Raw genomic sequence first — 14,932 nt, 5'->3', positions numbered from 1 at the left:
TGTCTTTTAATTTTTCTAAATGACGATGTTTTAAACAGGTCATCTGTTAGTTGATGAAGTCTGCAGTCTCTCCTCTCTGTCACACTTACTGACTGGTTCTGGCCCAGCAGCAGGTTTCTCTGCTGTAGCTCATCATGTATGTTTGCTGTCTTCGCTGCATTAGTGAACTGACTATCTGGCACGGTGACTGAATTTGTAGGGAACATTATCATCTCTCCTCCTTGATCTGTTTGATGTCAGCTTTCCTTGTGAAGTTGCCTGACTCTGTTGCAGATTATTGTCAGTGGCTGGTTAGTTGTCTTCTTGCTTGTCTGATGGATTCACTGATCGTCACAGCAGCTGTGTGATAGCTCATTGTCTGTTTCGATAACTTGTCAGTCACATATACTGACAGCCAGTTCGTCAGTGTGTGCAACCCCCCCCAAAAAAAATGCATTCATCCAGTCATTCATATACCCACGAAGTTGTTCATGCACTCATTTAGCCAGCAAACCGGCTGGTCAGTGATTCCACCACATTCTTAGACAGACTGTCTTATAAAATTTATTGTGCCTCTTTTGGGGCTGGGACTGTGTGACCTCAAACATCAACTCCACTGCACCAAGGTAGCGAGACAGCTTAGAGACAGTATCAGTTCTCTTTTACCCCAAATCCTATGTCCTTTATTTTCTTACACTTTCTCTTAATATTCCTTTCTAAAGCCCGCAAAGCTTGTATGACAAAGATGATCACACAGCTGGGTGCACAGATTAAAAATAGAGGAAGGGAATTAGATAATGAGACAAAAAGAGTAAAACATGTCTGCCATGTAGTTGTTGTTTTGAAGTATTTGTTGTTCACTAAAACACAACCTGAAGTTCCTAATTCAAAGGACCTCCAGAGAAGGTTTGTACCATGCTCCGCTCTGTCATATCTCAGATTGTCAAGAGTGGTGCACTGCATTAATTTTTGCTGTGTCATCATCACCTTCTGTGCAGTATAGCGACAAGTCGCAGAGGTAAAGAAAACTTGACGGTCATTTTACCCTGAAAAAAATCTTTATCCTCGTTGTAAACGTAAACCAGGCTTTGACAGATTATATTAGGGTCTTTTTTTTTTTCACAGATGAAAGTAACAGAATGATAGATCATGGCCGATTATATCATCATTGGTTGTTCTGATTTGTATTTATTCTTATTTTTAATTTTGTGGATCAGGTAGTAGAACAGTCTATCCACAGATCTGATCCTTGGTGGGTTTTATCTCCAGTGTCTCCTATGTCAAAAGTATGGAAGCCCAGAGCGGACATGGTACGTATAAACCTTTTTTTGATGGTTTTCTCATTATCTCGAGAAAACAATGATCGTTTTCTCGAGATAACGAGATAATTTACCGATGGTTTTTCAGGCCACTTTTTCTCCCCAGTCCGCCCCAGTGTACATGTGTTTATATGTATTTCTGGCAAAGGTGTACCCATTTTTACCCCCCTTTCATTGAAAACTGAATAAAGTAGCCTATGAATCAAACATGGAATGTGGAGCGTTTGTGTAACAATTCTGCTTGTGAAAATGCACAAAGCAAATCCCGCTGGTGTGACAAGCATTTGAAGAATGGAATCAAGTTTAACACACACCGATCATGCCGATATTGTTTTCTCGAGATAACAAGTTATTTATCTTGTTATCTCGAGAAAACGATAACGGCACGACTCTTGCATCATTCGGTAACCATGGAGACGGCCTGGTCCTCTCAGCTGGTCACTGATGAAGTTGACTATATCAGCAGGATCACTAGGTGTAAACGCCTATTGAACTGCAGTCGAACCAGCCGTCTCCTTAAATGACGCGGTCTGATATGAAAGTTATCTATACAAGACAAACAAATTGCAATTTCAGCCTGTGTTAGACCTCGACAGAAGTAAAATCTGATGCCGGGACAAACGGGTTCTCCAAAATTTTATATTTTCAGCTTGAGTCCGTTCTTGGAAAGGCTTTAAGGCATTCAAGAAAAGATTGTTATCTCGTGATCTCAAAAACCATCAGAAAAAAGTTTATACGTACCACGTCCACTCTGGGCTTCCGTACAAAAGTGTCTTAGACAGGGAACTGCACAAATTCCCCCGATTTGCTTTGAGGTGTGGGAATATTTGCTTGAAAGACAAATCCTCTCAAATGTATGACTGCTGCTAGTAGTGTGATTTGTTCAGAGGGATCAATATAACTTGAAGAGTGCTATGTAAATTAATTACAGTAACATTTCTGTACCATTGGAATAATTGTTGAGCACAGAGGAAAGAATAGAGGAGATTGAGTTTGCAGTTGAGAAGAACAAATTTGTTATAAGATGGAAGGCAGTTAAGATACATTTTTATTCTGAATTCATCCAAAAAACAGTTTAACTGTTGACAGCTTGGAGCGCAGTAAAGATGTAGAGGGAAGACAGAAGTGAATTTATGAGGAAACATTACATGATCCTCAGCCTCTAATGATAAGGGATGGTCATACAGCAAGCTGTACAGCCATTAAAGCTTGTTGGAAGTAACATGCCATACACTCACAAAGAAGAACTATCTTTGTGAATGTACTTTATTTCTTCTTCTGGAATTTAGTCGTCCTGTGTTCCATGTTCTCTGACAATGAATGAAGTTTTATGAATAAAAATACTCATGAAATGCACCTTAAACAGTAAGTGCCTATAACATGGGTTGAAAAGTAAGGTGTATGCATTTCAAGGTGCAGTGCAGTCAGGTGGGAAGACTTTTAGTTAAAGTCAGCCATTATATCCGAATTTGACAGCACAGAGTGTGTATTATTTCAGGTCATTAGAGTCATCATAAGCAAGGGCTTGTCTAAATCCATTAAAATATTCATACTTTTTACTTTTTTTTTTTCTTCCTTTTTTTGGGCTACATTTACTGCTGCAAAGATTCATGAATTTGAGATGGATTGTTAATCCCTCAATTCTAAACATTAGGTCACTATAATTAGAGCATTTTTCATGATCATTATTTATCATTGGAAATGAAACAAAAAATTAGATAGACCCCTTAACTCCCCTTTTGAATCTTTTTTTCTACCTCCCCATATAAGTGAATCCTTCATCTCACCTCTAAAAAAAAGTGCAGAGGGACTAATTAATTCAGGTGATTAATTGATCTATGCGGGTTTGATGTAATTCATCTCAAAGTTTCAAACTTTATCTTTGTTAGAGATGCCTGGATACTGCAACCACAGTTACTTTGTGGCCACAGGACAGGTGTTGCACTCGCCTCTTTCTTCCTTCTACCTCCGATCTCATCATCTAAGTCACAACTTGAGTTGCATCTCCTGCTCTTTCAGCGTCCTCTTTTATATATCCTTATTTTTATTTTTGAATAATGAGCAACAGAACAAAATTGTATTTGGAACATGGTCACAGTTTAAAGATTTCACAATCAGTATGCAAACACTGTCCAGCTGGTGAGAGTTGAGATGTAGAGACAGAGTGCCAGAGCCAGACTAATTTAAACCACATTAGCTAGCTCAGTGCAACCTGCATCACTTTGGCATGAAAGTAGCCTGCACCAGTGCAACTGAGCAAAAGTTTAACTCAAACACAAAAAATAGTGGCATTAACATTTTGGTTGCAGTCAGGAGGTGTGAAGGAGGAAGTTTATTCCACTTGAGCACAAGAGGTACCAAATGCTTTATGGTGTCTCCCTGCTAAGTCATCTCATCTCTGCAGCAATTATAGAGACCAGTGCTACATGACCAGCATGGAGCATGTCTCCTTTTGATAATATTCTGTTTCATTTACGTATGAATTATTGATCCAGGAAGTTTGAATTTGTGAAGCAGGTGCCGTTCATGTCATGTACCTGAGGGAGTTACACCTCTGCTCTGCTCACTCTACATTTATCTCATGTATGAATTGAACAAAAATTCCATGTTTTGTATCATGTTGAGGAATGTACATGCAATGTTAGCATGTGTATGTTTTTATGCTACAGTGTTGCAGTATGAGTCACTACTTGCATAACCTGGACCACCCTGCGACTCTAGTGTAAATTTGGGAATCAGATATGTCTGAAGGTGATAAGCAAATTCCAGGCACCCACAGATCAGTTGGTGCATCTCTATAAGCATCATGAGCCTGTTTTATAAAAAAAAAAGAAAAAAAAAAGGTGCCTCTTTGCAAATGAATTGCCAGCATTAATATGTCTTTAATAATTGGGGCTAGGGGTTAGTATATTTTGAATTTAATCAGACCAATAACTCCCTGACAAGTCCCACAGACTCATCTGGAGCAAGGAACACTTTATTTTCTCACACGTTATTATTATCATCATTATTATTATTGCTCTGCCTTCCAGTTACCTCACAGCAGGAAGACTAGGACGTTAATTTGGGTATGTAAGGAAAGAAATGTGCACACAGCATGCACTCTTTATGTGTATTGGAAGAATAATGTGTGTGATTTTGCTTACGAGTGGATGACTGAAAACTTATAATGTATCACAACAGCCATTTCCCACAAATTAGACAACAAAATGATCATTTTTGCTGTCTCTCAGTCCTCAGGTTGCATAAAGTTTAATTGTGATACTTGATCGAGATAAGCCAACTGCTACCACATTGTAATATACTCACTCACCCCTCTTTTTAAGCATCTACAGATGGTGCTAATTCATGAGATGAATGCAATCTGCTGGACTGCAATGATTACCAGTGAAGCTTTTGTTAGCCCCTTCTTTGTTCTATTAACAGTCAGGTAGATGTGCATGTATACTGTAGCCAGTATTACATGATTTATCTCCCTCTTGCTCTTCCAACAGACAGCTGAATCAAAAGGTTTCTCCTATTTCTAGTGTATATTTTTTATGCCCTCATGTTTAATCACCTCTCATAACAAAAGCACAAATGTATTACCTCAAACCAGATATTTTGCTTTCTTTTGTTTTGGCTTCTATGATGGGTGGCACCATCAGGCAGATTGTTTACAGATGACAACTCATCTCTTTCATTTTCATTGTCTTTACAACATAGAATCTTAGCAGCTGTAAATGTCCCCATGTAGGAAGACTTCATCATTACATAATAAACCACTGGCAAGCATAGAGATAGGCAGGCACATCAGAGGTAAGCAAGCCAAGAAGATGTTAAAAGAGAAAGCAAGCATGTGGATGTGATGATGTCTTTACAGTTTTTCCCAGTGGCTATCTCAGTCATTACATTTCTCGAATCATCTCTACCATTCGCTTCCAAGTAAGGTCATCGCTCAAGAAAATAACTATAAACATCACCACAAAATAGATCACCTGCAAGACTATAACTTTCTCAAAATCCTTAATTTTTCTCTCAAAAGTTAATACCCAATTCAGTGAACACATCATGTTTGTGTCCATGTTAGCAGGTTTTGATGCTAGTCGATGAAAAAATACATACCCCTGCATTTTTTTTTTCTGTGTAGCATATTCGAATGAAAAGTGAAAAAATTAAGTTCCGGAACAGAATTTGCATTCATGCCTTTACTTTTGAACCTTTATTTGCTGACAGACAGTGGTTGAATGATAGAGAAACACTTGCTCTACGAACATTTGATGTTAGTCTTTGACCACCCTCAGTCATTGTAATGCCACCATTTAGAATATGTTCCACAATTATGGCCGATATTCAATTGGTAATGAAATATGAAAAGACGCCAGGATCGTCCTGAGTTCCTTTAAGGGGACATATTCGAGCTTGGTATATGCCTATGCTCCTCTTCTTTCTGGCATCTGACCCTGTCTTAATGTCAGTGTAATTCATTTTGATCGATGTTTTATTAGCTTTTGAGAATATGAAAACTGCAGACATTTGCACAAGTGTGCCAAAGCATTATCAATTTATACAACAGAATTTGTACAGATCAGTAAATGATGTTGAGCGAAGTTCAATAAAATGTTTTGAGACAATTAGTTTGATTTGAGAAACATGAAACCAAAATGACCCAAAGAAATGTCTGAACACAAAGTCAAATACAAAATGCAAGAGGCTGTATATTGTCAAAGACATCAATGTGTATAATGTGTTGTGCTTTGACGACAAGGTTTTTTTTAGATTTAGGATAAAGCAAAGAGGTAAAAATCAAGGATTGTTTGATCCCCAACTTAACCTGATTAATCACTGTAGGCTCCCCACATCGGACGTATACTTAAAGGGATAGTTTGCCTCTTTTGACATGAAGCTGTATGACATCGCATACTAGAAATATTATTTATAAACATTTTCTTACCTCCCGCTGCGTCCTGTGAGCCGAGTTCCAGCCTCGTTTTGGTGTTGATGAAGGTAGTCCGGCTAGTTGGCTGGGGTTTAAAAAATAAAGCGTTTTGCTTCTCCAAACAATATGCGTTCATCCAGAAAAAGTCAGATGCTATTTTCTCTCTACCTTCGTATCACTACGGGCTGTGTAAACCGTGCAGACCGAGCAGAACCCTGCTTCCGAGTAGTAAACACCGTAACAGGCGCAGCTATCGGCAGGTGGCAGTCCCGGAGTGATACAAGTGAGAGAAAGTAGTTCCAAGCGATTGTGAGGTCTGAATTTTTCCTGCAGAATGACTTTTACAAAAATCTTTAAATGGCATGGTACCTCTGAGCTGCAAAAGAGCGGTTCTGACTCTGCGTCCAAGGAAGGGAGATCAGAGACTACTTTGTACTTTCACATCTTTGTACAAACTACAAAATAATTTCTAAATGCTAGTCAAATAGACTTGAAGACTGTATGGATTTAATTATTCATCATAATTAAACTGCTCCATAAACTCGCCTTTGCCACAAACAGACCTGTGGCACAGCAACAGAAGATCCCAGAACACGGGTTCACTGCATGTTCTTTGAAGCCGAGGAGACCATACAGCATTTGTGACTCGGCCCCTCTCTTTATTAAGACAGTGTATGATTATGATTATGTTTTAGAAGACAGGATTTTCTTTGCTCCCAGCTATAATGGTGCACAGCAGAAGTGTGTTTGTTTGATTATTTTTCTTACAGGTTTGGCAAAAGTGTGTATCTGGTTAACTCAAAGGAGCAAAATGACAGAATGGGGTCGTCAAATGTAACACTTTGTTTTAGGGGCTGGTTTCTGCTTGTCTTAAAGTGGGTTTACATATTCTAAGATGATCAGAGACTTGGATAAGTTTGTTGTAAACTAAACAAATTCAACCCCCAAAATGGAAACGATGTATGGACCTCTCCTTTCTCATCTTGACCAGACATGCACATTTAGGCATTCTGGCTAGAATTGCTTAAAAACCTAGAAACAAATGACAAATATAAAGTGAGGATTCTGGCCCACAGGCAAAACTGTTGAAAGACAGGGATAAAACTCAATTTGCTTATAACAACTGGGTTTTGTAACTCAAAAGTTAGTACATATTCAGTGTAGATGTAGTGACAAGTGAATGTAAGTCTCATGACATCCGAGTCATTTCTGAAAGTGGCCCGAAACCACAAGTTTATGTAACTGTGTGGGCTGTTGCCTATAATCTCATGACTGAGCAGATTTTCTTTCCAGTGACATTTACAAAGGTGAGAGCATTGCTGAAGCTCTCTTCTTTGCCTCATCAGTGCATACTGTAGGAAATCTTTATGGAAATGCAGCACTATTTTTTTTTTTCAGCTATAAAAAATAAAAAAATATATATATACGTATTTGAAACATGACTGAATTAAATTAACCCTTGACATGAGACACAAAGTCCACTTTTCCTATAAATCATTGTGTAAATGCCAGACTTAGGCCGAGATAATTAGTTTTTACAGAAAATGTACATGCACTTGCTCACATAAATTGTCAGAACCTTAGGTATACCATTATGTCAGAGATCTATCCTAAAACATTAACTTACTAGACAAAACACATTATCTTCCTCACGACACAAAAGCCTGGAGCATTTGACCACAAAACAGATGATGACTCAGTGTGCTTTGCAGGCCCTTTCTTTGTTAGAAACCCTCTTGAGTAATCGTAAAATATATCATTCGATTATGTCAGCCATATTATAATTGGACTGGACCATATGTGATACTAGCCCCTTTCACACTGAGGAAGAACTAGGGCTGGATCTCGATATATTTAGGTTGAATATCGATATATGATATATATCCCGATATTTTTTTCCACAAAGTGAGAGCTGTGAAATAAAATGCTCTGTCAAAGTCAAAGCCAAATACGAGTAGTTTTATTGAAAACTCACTATAAAATGTAAACACTGTATAACAAAGCTACGTAAGGTGCACATTTAAATAAAAAAAATATCTTAAATAAAATTAGCCTATAAAATAAAATAGGTAAATCTTTTTCTGAGGGCAGCATTTATATATAAAGAGATAACAAAATAAAGTGCTCAGTTTAAGAAAAACGTTTTTAAACATCAGCTTGAGATTACCTGTTTATTTTTGTTAATTTAATAGCTTATCTGAACAGTCTCAACCATTTGCCAAGCTGTTTTCATCTCCCAGTCTTGCATGAAGTGAACTGTCACGCTCATTTAAGGTTCACACAGGTTCTGCTTGACCACATATCGCTGGTCAACGCAAAATGGGTGACGTTAGCGAGCCGGCCCGCAACGTTCTGCCTGACTTCACTATACATTTGCGGCAGTGCTTCTCGTGCAAAATAGTTCCGACTGGGAAGCTCGTATCTCGGGCCCAGCTTTTTAATTAGCTCTTTGAACCCGACCTGTTCCACTGTTGCAACAGGGACCATGTCTTTGGCAATGTGAAAGGACACTTGTCGCTTTTCTTCTCATACGGCACACAGCGGGAAAATGAAGCTTGCAGTGAGCTTTGTTTTGGGGCTGGAGCTTTGTCAGGTTGGGGACGGCTTGTGCCTGTGGCTGCTGCAGCGCACAGTTTCACACACTCTTCATATCACACTTTGTGCCACGTTTTTAAGTGATAAAAAAGATTCGTAGTGCTTCCACCACTGGCTGCAATGTGCTTATGGCACTCCCTACATATAGTTTGGTTTTGTTGCTCGTCTGACAATTTGTATCCGAACCATCTACAAATGATTGAGCCACTGCTTTTTCTTTTACCAACCAAGGGGCTCTCCTCCGTATGCTCCGCAGGTGTTGTTGCCTTCTCCATGTTTGTTTAAGAGTGCTCCCCCCTGTGTGCATGAAAGAGGAGGGGCGGAGCCGGAGCGAGGGAAGCAGTGCAGAGAGCTCTGATCAACGGCTTGCCTGAAGCAAGTATTACAGCGCAAATTTGAACTATATCGATATATGCGATATGGTCTAATTCCATATCTTATTTAAAAATCTATCGATATATCTTAAATATCGAGATATCGCCCAGCCCTAGGAAGAACCCGCGTTTAATCTGCGAATTTAGCGTGTCCGCTGTTGCGTTCACACTGCCGACCCGGGCTGGCGTGTCAACTCGACTCGCCATTCGACCCGCGTCGGACCCTAGTCTTTTTGCCGAGCCGAGTTTGATGTGAAAGCAATTGACGCGGGTTGGACGTGGGCGTGGCGTGACGTGAGGAGTTTAAAAGACAGAATGGACAGCTGATTCAGAACAACAGCGACAGGTGAGGACAAGTTTCACTTCAAGTTTTACTCTGTTTTACTTCAAGTGACATTTTTGACATTTTTGAAGATGGCCAACTGGGGAAACAAGGAGGTCCGCGAGCTCCTCAGCCTCCGAGCAGAGGACGTTATTTACCGCCACATGTCGGGGACGGTGAAAGATGGACCTCTGCTGGAAGGGCTGGCAAGAAAGATGGGAGAGCGCAGTTTCCCACGCAGCAAGACGCAGGTGACCAACAAACTAAAGGCCATGAGGAAAAAGTTCCATGCGGTTAATGACCACAACGGCAGGAGTGGCAGAGGGCGATTTCCTCAACTTGGAGATTATAGTGCTCTTGTATTCTCCGCACATGTTCTTCGGCGGCATCCCACGTTGTGACCATCCACACCCCTAAAATAACATCTCCATGAACTGCATATACAATTGCAAAAACAAGTCCTCAAGGTGTCCCGCCATCGTTGGTTTGAAACTTTTGATGCAGACAGGTGTATTTAACCGTCACTGTACACGCCCAGCATTTTCTGTGTTTCGTGTGACGCTCTGCCACTAGGCAACGCCCCCTGAACCCGGCTTCAGGCGACACGGGTCACCTAATACGCCAAGCTTTCACATTGCTCGACGCGGGACGAAGTGGTAATTTGGACCCGCTAAGGTAGCGGGTCACAGTGTGAAAGGGGCTACTGAGTGTGGATTAGTAAAATTCCCATCAGAATGTGTGTGATTGACTTGTTTAATGCAATGCTCCACTATGGTAGACTAGTAGATATATTTGGAAACAGAATAAAAAGGCCTACTATGTTTGGTTTGCGTCGAGTGGGTAAGTTCATAACAGCTGAATGAGAGCAAGAAGCTCAATGGGCTTTAGATTAGTAGTTTGAAAATAGACAAATGTGAACAGGTAGACTTCCTGATATATTTTTTCTATGTCTATGTCTGACTCAAATGTCTTGTGTCATTATTCTAGTGGTGCTGACTCAGCTCATTTGATACTACAGTCATGTATCCCAGATATGGGTTATGTTGTTTAAATTAACATTTAATTAAGAAGCAAGATGTAGAATATACAGCAAGACTAGCAGCTTTTTAAGGGGCTGGCTGTTGCTCAGGAGGAAGAGCAGTCGCTTGTCGTTTGCCAATCGCAAGGTCAGTAGTTTGACTCCCGGCTTCCCTAGACAACATGTTGGTGTCCTTTGGCAAGACACTGAATCCCATGTTTCCCACCATTGCATTCATTGGTCTATGAATGTATGTGATAGATTAAAAAAAAGCATTGTGTAACCTGTAACACTAAGATGTGCTGTATGAGGGTGTGTGTGTGTGTGTGTGTGTGTGTGTGTGTGTGTCGGACTTGTAGTGTAAAAGCGCTTTGAACTAAAATAGAAAAGCTCTATATAAGTACAGTCCGATTACCATTTAGGATTGCACAGCATAGCTCTGTGGTGGGAGTAACATATTGTGAACAGAATAAGAGAATGGAATTATCCTTTATTCGTCACTCAGAAAGAAAATTTGTGGTCACTTGATGATACTAATATGATGCCTTTTAGCAGGCAGACTGGGAACACTAGTTATTGTCTGATGACTTACTGTCTGGGGCCCACAACCAGCATTTTGGGACTTCCAGTGCAGCCAGTAAATTCTTGTATTATGACAATCAGTGCCAAGCCTTTCTACTCTAGAAGCAACAACTGATTGCAACAACCCAACAAACAGCAAAACATAGATGGCATAAATTAATATCCACATAGCCATATCTCCATTTTCTACCTCTAGCACATGCATAATGCCATTCTTTCACTAAATACATTTAAAACAGGGTCTCCCATGAAACAAAATCAGTATGACTTTTGTCTAAACAAGGAAAGGAGCAGAAACAATTTATTTACTGCACAGGATCAAAGAATGAATCACTGTTTATGTAAAGGTATTGCACTGCAAACAGAGTACGGACAGTAACAGTGAAACAGTGAAATCGGAAATCGGGGCCGATCACGTGGTTTCAGACTTGATCGAAATCGGACATTACATCCCGATCAGGGGTCGGATATGTAGCCTATCTATATATGTATATTTATTCAAATTTTTATTTTATTTTTTATCAGAACTATAATATTTAAAAACAAATGGGAAAAAATAACAGCTTAGTATTTACTGTTATGTGTTGGTACCGTCAGTCCGTCTCAACCATAGACATAATATACATAGACGCCTCAGACTGACGCTGCCTATTGCAGCTGACGTTTCAGCGCGGCTGCCATCTTGGATGGGTCTCCAATGCCCCCACATTGCATTTATTTCCCACTGAGGAAGGTGTATATCCCAAACTACAATAATCATAACTCCCTAAATTTTTATGTCTATGTTCTCAGCTACACACAGAAACAACGCATGCGGCATGAAGTCACTTTGCTGCGTGCCGTAAAGTGAAGCAGAACACGGCAGCAGCTTGAAGCTGGGGGCGCGAATGTCCATTGTGTGGAGGTATTTTAAAGTGGATGACAAAAACGTTGCGATTGCAAACTGTGAGATATGCAAACTTGGGATTTCAAGAGGTGGTAAGGACATCGCTAACATCCTTGATGAGAACAGGAACAGGCTCAAACCTGACAAGGTAGAGATGTTGGTTATCATCAAGAAAAATGTACATTTCCTTCTGTGAAGCCAGAGGAAAGCACATTACTGGCCTTACTTTATTACACACAAAGGCTGAGAGACAGACACGCATATGAAAATACATACTTGTGTGATCTATCTATGTATGCTTACAGACTGTGAGGGAATTCTGGAGTCAAGCGTTCAGCCAATCAGTTTATGAACCTGCAGAAGTTGCTGCACATCACTGTAGGTGTTTAGACAGAGAAGCAAAACTGGGAGAGCTGGTGATAACAACCTCCAAGTGTAGAATGACTGGCTTGGAGGGAAGGGAAGCAGACACTGATTGATATAATTCTTTGCCCAAATGGAACCCAACTTTTGGCATCTTTGTCGTGCCTGATTATTATCTTATTTTGTGCCACTGTGGGCAGCTCCATCAGCCAACTTTCACTCGACTCTTTTTGCTTTTCCTTATTTTTTCACACTGCCTTTTGACTAGGGATGTCCCGATCAGGTTTTTTTGCCTCCGAGTCATTGGATTTTGAGTATCTGCCGATACCGAGTCCCGATCCGATACTTCTACAGTACATTTAAAAAAATTAATTTTATTCACCTTATTTTATCCTTAAACACAACAGAGCACTTATGTGAGTTAGCTTGAACAAAAAAAGTAATCAAGTAATAAACAAATTCTTCACATTGTAGTTTAGTGCAACAATGTCTAATATAAAAACGAGCAGCAGCTCAACTTGAAATACCTGGCATGTATGTAAATAAATAAGAAAATAAAAGTGCCTCATTTGCCTCAAGTGACTCATTTCTCTACCTATTTCCTTTCTGTTTCAGGGTGCTGCAATCTTTTTTGAGCTCTTGCATTGGTTACCAAAATAATCCCTTTCTTCGTCACACTCCATGCTGCACTTTGTTAACATGACATCTGGTTTCAACCCAATTAAATAGCACTGATGGTGGTGGAGAGGAGAATCTCCATGTGGTTGTTATATAACGGTTCAGCTCAGTTAACATGTCTCTCTCTTTCTCGCTGTGTGAACTTGGATATGTCAGTACAGTACTGCAATGCAGCTAGTATCTAATATACTACGTATTTGGGGATTCCCTTAGCATAGTGCAAATGTCTGCTACTTAATTTATGTTTTCTATTTTATTACCCTTTTTTTGTTCCTAAACAGAACTGGAATTTTATTTTTAATAGCACATTTTATTTTCATATTTTATTTTGGTATTTCTGCAAGAACTGCTTATATAATGCAGATTATACACATTAACATTTTTTGGAGGCCATTGAGCTTATTAAGATTTTTCATTCAGCACTAGAATACACATCCGCTTTAACACAATTTAACCATGCACAAATTAGATCTTAATCTTTAATATTATCTGCCTTTTAAATTGTGACAGGTTATCAGTGCCATTATTGACAAACACCATCAACAAATCACTGACCTTGTTTATTGGACCTTGCTATTCAGTACCATCCCAAGAAAAAAACCACTAAATACAACACATAGGATGTTTATACTGTACAATTGTGAAGACTGTGGAAGTAAGATGTTGATTTTGTTCTTTATGAGGCTGTAGTTTGTGGTGCTGTATGAGTATGTGTAATATTAAAATGCACTCTTGAAATTGTTGCCTGTCATATGGACACCTTGAAAACGATCTGTGTTTTTTAGTACATTTTGAAATTAAATGAGTTATAACACTGATTTTTATAATTGTAAACCTGTCAAATTATATGATGATATTAATAGGCATGCAGGTGTGCAGAGAGGTCTGCACTTTGATTTGTCACAGGCAGGGGGGGCTGTATGCCTGTAATGCATGCGGCGATGATGCAGTGGGCACAGCTCATACCTGAGCTCTGCCTCACTGTGCTGAAGGACATTTGGAGACAGACACATGGGGAATGTGCACAGCTTCACATGGCTTGTGCAGGGCAACACGCTGTCCACTTCCCAAGAACTTTAAATCAAGGAGAAATGAGCAATTATAACAACACAGTTTCATGATTAACTGTTGTTCTATATAAACTACTATATAAACTATAAGCAGAACAGCAGAGACCCAGCAGACAAAGCACAATGCAGTGCATAGAGAAACCTAGTTAAAAATAAAATGAGCCATAAAATAGCACACACGAGTTATGCATACATTTTTTTTTCTTTTGGTGTTAGCATCTGGCCATTGAGCTTCACATTTTAATGTGGATCCCATATGGTGTTGAGTTCATAAAGCTCCATTAAGTGTGTAATGCATTTTAGGTAAGAAGTTGTTAAGTATTACAAAATGTGCACTTTCGCCTTGACTGTTTGTTCAGATGTTGCTCATTACTCACTGTTACGTCATTGGGACCATGCCAACAATTATGCAGATGAACTGGCAGGTAGGCAGACCTGTGGGAGCAGGAGAGGTTTTTGTCAGAAACTGATGGAAAGGAAAGCAACAAGTTAATACAGAGGTTAGTTGGACAACATATAGACATATAATTTAATATGCAGGATCCAGGGTGATAGTTATAGACGCAGTAGAATCTGAGGTTTTTGTAGGGTTTCATCAGGCAAACAAAACATCACCAACAGCTCAACTTGCAGCTATGTTGATTGTGTGCATGCATATGCACGACAGTAACTACCTCTATTTTCTGTTCATAAAAGAAGAGCTTCATTCCCTTTGAAGTTACTCAGCTCCAATAATAGCAGTGCACCTCACTCCTGTCTGACCTTTATCTTTTAGTGCTTTCCCATTTCAATTTCACCTTTCCAACCTCTTTCCAACCTTTCATCCTC

The 14,932-nt window shown here is 39.6% G+C and overlaps 1 protein-coding gene across 11 annotated transcripts in view; it reads left to right on the top strand.

Annotated features, from left to right (window-relative positions):
- Nucleotides 1-14,932, top strand: part of atp2b2 (ATPase plasma membrane Ca2+ transporting 2) — a 168,013-nt gene that overhangs the window by 70,311 nt on the left and 82,770 nt on the right. The gene's annotated exons all lie outside the window — the stretch shown is intronic.

Source organism: Odontesthes bonariensis, chromosome 3, assembly GCF_027942865.1.
Source record: "Odontesthes bonariensis isolate fOdoBon6 chromosome 3, fOdoBon6.hap1, whole genome shotgun sequence".
Taxonomy (NCBI): domain Eukaryota; kingdom Metazoa; phylum Chordata; class Actinopteri; order Atheriniformes; family Atherinopsidae; genus Odontesthes; species Odontesthes bonariensis.
This window is presented reverse-complemented; position numbering and strand designations above follow the sequence as displayed.